This window comes from Cryptomeria japonica, chromosome 3 (genome assembly GCF_030272615.1).
Source record: "Cryptomeria japonica chromosome 3, Sugi_1.0, whole genome shotgun sequence".
Classification (NCBI taxonomy): Eukaryota; Viridiplantae; Streptophyta; class Pinopsida; order Cupressales; family Cupressaceae; genus Cryptomeria; species Cryptomeria japonica.
The window spans coordinates 516,619,991-516,631,416 of record NC_081407.1 but is presented as its reverse complement, the minus strand read 5'-3'; positions in this window follow the sequence as shown (position 1 = coordinate 516,631,416).

Below are 11,426 nucleotides of genomic sequence, written 5' to 3'. Positions count from 1 at the left end.
CTGTTTACAAGCATTTCACTCAGTAAAATCTCAAAGAGAGTTTGCACCATTTCAGGAGGGTCAATGATGCATTCTTTGCTCATTATATGTGCTTATTTGATAAAGATATTAAAAATAAGAGAGTGTCAAATGAGGCTTGGAATGTGGTAAGTGAATATGGTTGTATTTTCTAACGCTTCCCCACATTTACATATATCAGGATTGGATTCTTTGATGGAGAACCTTTCATACTTCAAAGATATTCGTCAGGTAAGATCATCCTTATGGAGATGGCTCACCAAATGATATCGATCCATTAGCGTCAATCTGGGGATCATCAGACAGATCTCAAGTTCTCCACTGTCATAGGGAGATACTCTAATTCCATCTACAAGGCCCATGCCATGGAGGAGGAGATGAGGAGAGTGATAATAAGATTCTTCAAAGCCAGAGAGTAATTTGACTACAGGGGCATGAAGAACAAGATAGAAGAACTACACTCGTGTTCACCGGATTGAAGATGTATGGATTGATTATAGAACTAAAGAGGACATCTGGAGACTTGAATACTATCATTTGAGAGTAGAACAAATTGATAATTTTGTTCTTGCTGATGTTCTTGAGGATCTTGAAGAGGTTAGAGACATCCTAGATCTTATGTATGAGAAAAACAAAATTGCCAGATCACCTTGCCTGTTATCCAGTGGTCCCAAAAGGAGAAAACTTCAATAAGGGTCAGGTTCCAAAATATCCTTTCTAATAACAATGTTTCATTGAATTTGCATGGTGTTTAGTTGAAGCCTTTCTAGACTGAATCCGAGGATGATACCACATGACCTGTGGGAAAGACTTTTGAACTAAGGATAAAAAAAAAACATGATCCTATGGATCCTAAAGGTCCAAAATTCAAGTTTACTATTGGAAAAGGTAAGAACCAAGGTGAGTTTTCAACTCAAGAGAATTAAGTTCATGATGAAGTTGAAGGAGAAGAAGAAGAAAATAAATGTGACAAGAAGAAGAAGAAGATGAACTAGAGAATGAGCATGAACAAGAGAAAGAAGAGTTTTATGAGGAGGGATCACCTGAAATACCAATTACTTCCCAGTCTCAAGAGATGCAAGAAGGTTTTCCTCCTACATCATGCGATATGACAGGTACTAATTTAGTCTCAATTACTGATACTATTCCTTTGGGTTCTACTGTGTCTTTTTCATCCCAAGATCCTAAAATTCATGTTATTTCCTCCACTTCCACAAATCAATCTACCCTTGATACACCTCACGACAACCTTGATACTGTTTTCCTTCCTAATTTGTCCAAGGTTACTTCTTCCATCTTGGAATATTTCAATAATTTTTTTTTCAGAAACACAAGTTTATCCATAGGTTTCCACTACTCCAAATCCACCTACCATTGTTACCTCAACTCCACCCATTGTTACTACAAGTATTCATTCTTAGGAGTTGGCAACACAAGTGTTGACTACGAAAGTGGATGAAGACACATCTTTGCCACCTTGGCTAGTGTCTATCAATCCTAACAAAAATAAGAAATCCATCTCTCCAGATGACTCTAATTTCAATCAATTGGTACCTGTTAAGCCCAAGATCACAAATAAGGCCAAGACCTTATCTAGATTAAGAATAGATCAATCAAAGAACAAATATGTGGAAATGGTGATTCCTCCTCTGCATACAGAGTTGGATAAAGTGCAAGAAGCTGATTATGTTATCAATAGAATTTATGTTGGTGAACAAACACATCAAGGTACGATTGAGGATGCTCAAACTTGTTTCTAGCATCTTGTGGCAATGTTCAATGAAGAAAAAGTTAAGAATAATAAGTTGAAGAAACAGTTTGATGAATTCACAAAGGTCTTGATCAAGATTACCAAATCATCAGAGGTAGTTGAGCCGATCACTTCTTCAATGGATAATAAAATCATTAAGCAAGCTGAATAGGTTAATTCTCATGGGAGAACAATTGGCGAATAGACGGATAGATTGTTGAACCAGGGAACTCATCTCTTATGTTCAACGATTACTCTTATAAACAACTTGGAGGATGTAAAAATTAAAATTTATAAAACTTTGAATTTGTTCTCTAATGAATTGGAAACACATGAGAAGGACTTCAACTCTTGGTTGGAGTTAGAAGATTTCCAATTGGATGTTCTAGTTGATAATGAACTGATCCCTTCATGGGATATGTACATTGAGTAAAGAGAAATACTAGAAAATAAAATGAAACAATAGAGGTGCTTATCAAAGATTTGGGGAAAGAATAGAAAGAATGTAATGATAAAGGGAAGGACATCATCAAGAAGATATCATCTCTTCCTTTCACTTTCCTTGATGAGAACCAAAAGCCCCTTCATGAGGATGCTATCATAAAAGAATTTACTTTGCTAAATGGTGAAGAGGTCGATAAACAAGCTTTCTCATTGTCCTTAATTGATAAGCTGATAGATATCCAAGTAAATTTGGATGATCTAGCCTCTCTTGTGAAGAAGCATAAGAAATGCTACATGAGCCTCAGAGATTCTATCACCCGGGTCAAGGTCGCCACAAGTCACACTAAGGGACCTGATCGGGAATAGATGAAAGCAACTTTGCAAAAGTTTGATGAATTCATGAAGAGAGATCAAAATGGAGTGTCTGATGACACTTAGTATTTTTCATAGTAGATGCATTTTTGAATAATACTTTGACACCTCAAGTTTTATTTTGAATTTCGTTTTTGCATTTAGGCAATGCACGAGTCCGAAGTCAATTAGGACTCTTCTTAGTTATAGTTTATCATAGTTTTTCTCAACACACCTCTCCTATATATATATGATGTTGTTTACTATAATTTCTATCTAGAATCTTTATTATATATTTTAAAACTCTATTAAAGTGAAGATCATGAATTAAACTTTGTGTTCTTATTGTGATTTTACAAACTTGATGAAATAAGAAGAAAACTTTGGTATCCAGACTTTGTGTTGGATTAATTTTTGGTTTATGGTGAGAGTGTTCTTATGTCACTTTCATTAATAACTCTTACTTTTCTCAATTAAAGGTGTGTTGAGAGAACATTGTTAAAGTGTAGAGGCAATTGTTAATTTGTGAACTTTGTGTCATATTTTGACTCTTGTTAGTAGAATTAGGAATTAATGATTCTGATATCATTTTGAAGACTTTGTGCTTTATATTGGTATTTTCAAGTTAAAGTTAGTTGATATATATATTAAGGTTACACTTTGAAGAATTTGTTCTTTATTGTGTTATCTTGGAAAAGGATATCATAACTTGAAGACTTTGAGCTTCATATTATAATTTTAGAAAAAAAACATTATCAAAAGTCAAATTAGGAATCAATTTAAAGAATTTTTACTTTAATTTGATTTTCTTATTTAATTTGATTTTCTTAATTAACACATTGGGTTACATAAGTATTTATAAAAAGGTTGATAGGGAAATAGTGAGTTTTAAGATTTTGAGCTTAAGCACTCTTTCCCATCCCGGAGAAGCAATGCAGGACTTTGCGCCTTTATGGAAAATTTGCTTCTTTATTATCCATATTGTATTGTTCTTGCATTCTAAGTTAACTTGGAACAAAGAGATTTTAATAATTATTTTTGCTCTACATTGTAAATTCTTTCTTGAAAAGAGAGGAAAAGAATAACATCTATCTTGAAAAAAGAGGATAGGATGATGTACTACCCAAGTTAGATTAGGAATTGAAACTTGTATCTTATTTTATAAAGGTAGAGTAGTGAATCATAGGGGGATCCTTCCCTCATAAACTAGGAGAGAATTGATCTCATGTTGCTATGGTTGAAACCACAATTTTGTAAACTCTTCTAGTTTGCAAAATTTTCAATCAACATCTTCCATGTTGTTTTGTATGCCCAAATTGCTTCAGGCAGTCTAGCAACAATATATTTTCTATGTATTTGAATAGTCTTAGTGAGAATGCCTTTGAATTCTCTATTGGTAACTTCTACCTAGCCATTTTATTGGGGATTATAGGAGGTTGATCTTTTATGTCTAACTTCAAATTCTTTGACCAATTGTGCTATCAGAGTTGAAGTAAATTTTGGACCTTGATTAGTTACTATTTCATGAGGAACACCATACCTGGTAAATATCTCACTGCACAAAAATTGAGCAACTTTTGTATACATAGTAGACTTCAAAGCCTTTACTTAAACCCACTTGGTCACTTTATCAATGCAAACCAAAATATAAGATTTGTTATCAGATGTGGGTTCAATTGGTCCAACAAAATTTATTCCCCATTTATCAAATGGTGCTAATGCTAGTTGGGGTTGAAGTGACATTTCTTCACTTATCATTGGTTTTCCCATCCTTTTATAATGATCACATCTCCTTGTATGTAGGACAACATCTCTATGTAGAGTAGACCAAAATTGCTTGCATTAAGTATCATTATAGTTGTCCTTTTGGCTGCAAAATGTCCTCCTCATGGCTCATCATGACATGCCTTAAGAAAACCAAATATCTCATTTTATCTAAGGCATATACACATGATATTATCACTTCCACTATAAAATAAGTATCTAGCTATCCAAGAATAGGAAGAGCTGTGATAGACCAATTTCTTTTTCTCCCTAGGCGACAAATGTGGAGGTGTTTGTCTTGAAACTTAATAATTAGTATAATATCAACATACCATAGGATATAAATTGACAAGAAAAATATATGTTCATCTAGAAAAGAATCATCCACCACTGGATCATCTGTTGAGGTTTCCAATCTAGAAAGGAAATCTTCTACCACATTAGCCTTACTAGGATTGTCAACAATGGCAATGCCAAACTCTTGGAATAAGAGTAGCCATTTAACAATTCATCCACTTACCACTGGTTTTTTATCAAATAACATATTGCTACATGATCATTATGAATGAAAGAAAAGTATTTAGTGATGTAGTGTCTAAATTTATTTATGGCATAGATGGCAGCAATAATTTCTTTCTCAATAAATATATAATTAACCTCAATTCCTTGTAAATTTTTATTAAGATAGTAGATTTTATATTCAAGATTACCTTCCTTTTGACCCATAACTGCTCCAACTATAAAGTAAGAGGTATCTATGTGTATATGAAAAGGAAGAGTCTAGTTAGGTCTCATGAGTATTGGTGCTTTTGCGAGATAAGACTCAAGTGATTCAAAGGCTTTTTGGCAACTTATAGTCAACTCAAACTCTACTTCCTTTGTGAAAAATGTGAATAGAGGTGCGAAAATTTTACTGAAGTCTTTGATTAAACACTTATAGTATCCAACATGGCCAAGGAAACTCTTGACATCTCTTTATTTTTATAGCACTGGAAGCTCTAAGATAATTACAATTTTTGTTGGATCAATTTATATTTCATTGTGTGAGATAAAATGTCCAAGAGCAACTCCCTCCCCCATCATCATAAAACATTTATCATTGTTGAGAGAGAGACCATTGTATTGAAATCACTGAAGTACCTTTTTTATATTTTCTAATGCTTCCTAATAATTATTACTATAGGCTATGAAATCATCCATATAAATTTTTATGGTATCAGGAGAAAAGTTTGAGAAGATACTTAATACAACTCTCTAAAACTTAGCTAGTGCATCAGATAGTCCAAATGGAATAGGGATATGTCCCCATGGACATGTGAAAGGGTTTTTTTCTTGATCTTCAGGAGCTATCATATTCTAATTATATCCATTGAATCTCTCTAAAAAGGATAAATACCTTTTTCCATCCAAAGAATATAATATTTTGCAATTCAGTTTTCACTATGTCTCTAAGTGCTGGATTAATTTGCCTCTATGGTTGCCTCACTGGTCTACAACCTTCATTAATATATATTCTATTCATGCATAGACTTGAATTAGTTCCCTTCATATATCATTGATATTCTCATGCAAATTTTGAAGTATGAGCTTCAAACATCTATAACAAAATAGAACATTGTGTCATTGTTAATTCATTGTTAATATAAAGTATCTTACTTGGAGACACTTCTATGTGAGTAGTAGCTATGATGACTGAGGCAATGTCTAATCCTGAAATATTAAGACTACAATTATGAGACTAGATATCATAAAACATGAGTAAGGAGATGGATCTCCTTTGGTCATCAAGCTATGAAGTGGGCAGGTTAAATATGATAGGAACTCCTCTTGCTACGAGTCTAGACCATAAGAATTCTGCATGATTTGAGAAAGAACAACATCCTCATCTTATATTTTTTTCATAGGGATCCTTTCTATTGTCATGAGATTCTACTTGGAGTATCACTCCTATTCCTCTAGGGTAGGATAAATGGACTATTCTAAATCAAAATGGGGTTGAGATAGAGGATAGAGTACCGGTTTTTGTTCATATCCCCATTAAAAATTATCATGTTTCTATAACTACAACCAATAAATGCATTAGCAGTGGCTAACCACAACCTACCAAGAATGAATGGGTACCTATCCAAGATAGCCTTATGTTTCAAAGCCACAAAGCTAGTATCACATTCACATGAGTCTATTGTTATTACCAAATCTTCAATGAATCTCTGTGGTTTGATGGTGGACCGATCTACCAATTGTAGCACTATTGATATTGGCCCGATATTTACAATTATTGTCCCTTTTGTCATGGCATTGATTTCTGCTCCAAGATCTATTAATGTATTTTTAATAATAATCTCATTGATGTTTACATCCACCACAAGATTTCTTGGATCAAAATTTTTGGGAACCACCAAAGTTCCTAGCATGATATCAGCAAGCTGTCCAATGACATGGATTATTTGGGGGTCCTTCCTAATTCTTGCTAGGAATTTTAAACATAGTTCACTGACTATATTGTTATAAATAGGAACACCCTTGATGTAAGGACCACCATTATGTGAACCTATATTAACTCTTTTGGAATATGTTGGTGAAGTACATGAGTATACAATTATTCTTTTTATTTTCTCTTTTACCATGTTGAAAATTATATTTGCATTATATAAAGGGTTTCATTAAGTTATTAGCTATATAATTATATTATATGGTTAATGTTCAAATGGTGTTGAGAATTAAATGGTTGAGACCTACTGGGTTCTTAAAATAGGCATTACTAGTGATGTGGTTTATGCCACCTTATTGCTTATATGATGAATTAGTGATGAACGTAATGCTTGGTGTATTTGAATGGATGAAAAAAAAAGCTTAATGTGGTAAGAATAGGTGGATAGGAATTTTTTTTGGGATGTATCCTTAGTCATTAAATAATATTAATGTATCATCTTGATTTTTATGAGGATTTAATACCTTGGAGGAGTAAGAGCTTCAGAAAAAAAAATCAATACAATTCAATTGGGATGGAGCACCAACAATACTATTGAACGAGTAAGGATTACATAAATTAAATGGTGAACTTCAGGTATGTTTGAGCGGTAAGTTAATTATAATTAATTGTTATTCTTGGTGACTAGAAATAATTGAATATGAATTAGCTAGATTAGGTAATAGTTAAATTCAAAATATCCAATGTTATTTCCTAAAATCATATGTTGGAACTTTGTAATGAGTGGGTAGTTGTTGCTAACTAGTTATAGAAAAACCAGGGATAGGTAGTGACTATCGTGATGTACTAATTGTTGTTGGAAATTTTGCAAACTTGAAGAGTTTACAAAATTGTGGTTTCGGCCACAGCAACATGAGATTAAATCTCTTCTAATTTATAAGGGAAGGCTCCTCCTATGATTCACTACTCTACCTTTATAAAATAAGGTACAAGTTTCAATTCCCAATCTAACTTAGGCGGTACATTTTTTTTCTCTTTTTTCAAGATAGATGTTATTCTTTTCCTCTCTTTTTAGAAAAGAATTTGCAATATGGAGAAGAAACAATTCTTACAATTTCTATATTACAAATTAACTTAGAATGCAAGAACAATACAATATGGATGAGAAAGAAGCAGAGTTTCCATAAAAGGTGCAAAGTCCTCTGTTTTTTTCTTCTGAGATGGGAAAAGTGCTTAAGCTCAAAGTATTAAAACTCACTATTGTCCTATCAACCTTTTTATAAATACTTCTGTAACCCAATGTGTTAATTAAGAAAATCAAAGTAAAGCATAAAGTCCTTAAACTAATTCCTAATTTCACTTTGGATAATGTTTTTCTAAAATGATAATATGAAGCTCAATGTCTTCAAGTTATGATCTCCTTTTCCAAGATAGCACAATAAAGCACACAGTCTTGAAAGTGTAACCTTAATATATATCTCAACTAAATTTAACTTTAAAATACCAATATGAAAGACAAAGTCTTCAAAGTGATATCACAATCACTAATTCCTAATTCTACTAACAAGAGTCAAAATATGACACAAAGTTCACAAATTAACGATTGCCTCTACACTTTAACAGTATTCTCTATACACATCTACTTGAGAAAAATAATAATTTATAATGAAAATGACATAAGAAGACTCTCACCATAAACCACAAATGAATCCAACACAAAGTTTGGATACCAAAGCTTTCTTCTTATTTCATCAAGTTTGTAAAATCACAATAGGAACACAAAGTTTTACTTTTCTCTTCACTTCGGCAAAGTTTCAAGATATATATATTAAAGATTCTAGATAGAAATTACAATAAGAAACCTCATATATCTAGGAGAGGTGCGTTGAGAAAAACTTGGAAAACTATGACTAATTCAAAGAAGAGTCCTAATTGACTTTGGAATCATGCATTGCCTAAGTGCAAAAACTAAATTCAAAATGACACTTGAGGTCTCAAAGTCTTATTAAAAAATGAATCTAATATGAAAACTACTAGGTGTCATTAGACACTCCATTTTGATCCTGCTTTATGAGTTCCTCAAACTCTTACAAAGATAATTTTATTTGTTCTTGATCAGGTCCCCTAGTGTGACTTGTGATGACCTTGACATGAGTGATAGAATCTTTGAGGCTCATGTAGCATTTCTTGTGCTTCTTCAAAAGATAGGCTAGATCATCCAAATTTACTTGGATATCTATCAACTTAACAATTGAGGACAATGAGAAAGTTTGTTTATCGACCTCTTCACCAATTAGCAGACTAAATTCTTTGATGATAACATCTTCATGAAGGGGATTTTGATTCTCATCAAGAAAAGTGCAAGGAAGAGTTGATATCTTCTCAATGCTATCCTTCCCTTTATCATTACATTATTTATGCTCTTTCCTCAGATCTTTCATAAGAACCTCTACTGTGTTCATTTGATGTTCTAGTATTTCTCTTTGCTCAATGTACATATATCCTGTGAAGGGATCACTCCATTATCAACTAGAATACCCAATTGGAAATATTCTAACTTCAACCAAGAGTCGAAGTCATTCTCATGTGTTTCCAATTCATTAGAAAAAAAATTCAGAGTTTTATCAATTTCAATTTTTACCTCCTCCAAGTTGTTTACAACAATAACTGCTGAACACAGGAGATGAGTTCCCTGGATCAACAATCCATCCATCCATTCACCAACTATTCTCCCATGAGAATTAACCTGTTCAACTTTCTTAATTATTTTCTCATCTATTGAAGAGGTGACCAAATCAAGCACCTCTGATGATTTGGTAATCTTGATCAAGACCTCTGTGAGTTGATCAACATATTTCTTCTAACTTATCTTTCTTAACTTTCTCTTCATTAAACATTGCCACAAGATGCTGGAAATAAGTTTGAACATCCTCAATCATACCTTGATGTGTCTATTTTCCAAGATAATTTCTATTAATGACATAATCAGTTGCCTACAGTTTATCCAAGTCTGTATCTAGAGGAGGAATTGCCATTTCTACATATTGTTACTACTTACTAAGTTGCCATTAGTTTTATGTCCAAAGTCATTCTATATATACTCTAGTCGGTTACTACTACCAAAATATTCAGTCGGTAAGCACAAAGCAGTCGATTATAGAAGAAAGTAGTCACAGAGCCTAGTATACACCAAGCTGTCTACCGAGTAACACTCTATGTCTACCGAGAAGCAAAAATGATATACCGAGTGAACACACACCAAGTGAAATGTGTTACCAGATTCATTGAACCTAGACACACATGGGAAAACATGTTACAAGATCGAAGAACAAAGAACCATTATCGCATTGGAAATTGCACTTAAAGATTTTGTATGATTTTGAGGTCATCTATCCAATGAAATATTTTGTATGGTTATTCATTCAATAAATCATATTTGTAAGATTAAAGCAATGAATAGATCACTGACATAAGAGATCTATTTATACAACATGAATTGGGATCAGGAAAAGAGAGAGATATATGAAGCAAGACGTGTAATAGATAAGGAAGCACTGAGTATTGTGACTATCAGAGACACAGAGGTCATCGAGAAGGATTTCAAAGAACAGTCAAGGAACAGAGTAAACATAAGGGTTTACCGAGTTAATCTATGGGTTACCGAGGTATTCTATAAGCAAGGTAATCTCATTTTGAGCACATAGAATCTGCTATAACATTTTAGATGTGAAGTTGTAGATATTTGTAAAGATTTTATTGTAATATTTTGAGTTGTAAGAGAAACCTTTAACAGGGTAAAAGACTCTAACAAAGTCTATAAATTGTAAAGCCTTTAACCAAGTGCAACATTTAGAATAAGTGTTGTAAAATCCTTTAGCAAGGTAGATCTAACGATCTTGATACTCCTAACAGGGTAAGCTATTAGAAATAGCTAACCATATAGCTCTAACCGAGCACTCTTTATTATTGTAGTAGTGAAGTTGTGGGTGCCATTCCCACCGCAGTTTTTCTCTCTAACCAAGAGTTTCTGCGTAACCAAAATATATGTGTTATGGATTGAATCATGTATGATTGTTATTTATTTGTTTTAGCTTTATGTTATGTTACAACAGTTTTTGGTTTATGCATAATAGTAAAGTTATTGTTGAAGAAAGGATTTGAAGTACTGATTCACCCCTCCCCTCTCAGTACATTAGCTTTCCATATTGGGCCTAACAATTGGTATCAGAGCTTCAATCTTGGAAAAGGGTTTAACAGCCTAAAGAAAAAGATCTTATCAATGGAAGGCTATAAACAATCTCAGAGAATTGTGTATTTGCAAGAAGAGTTGGATCATGCTAATCAAGTGATTGCAGACATGCAAAGACAAATGCAAAAATCATTGAAAGTTAGAAGAAGGTTATCTGATGATCTACATGACTCTCAAGAGTTAGTGGAACAAATTGAGACATCATCTGAGAATAGTATACCTGAAGAGACTGAAGAAATGATTGAAGAACTGAAAGAAAAGAACAAAGCACTAATTGATCAGCTAAAAGAAATGAAAATAGGACATGAACATTTTAGCACACAGATGACTGAAAATCTTGATGCATTGAGGACAACCGAGGATAAAGTAAGAGATCTAGAAAGAGAAAAACAACAACTTGAAGCATTAGTATTTGAAAA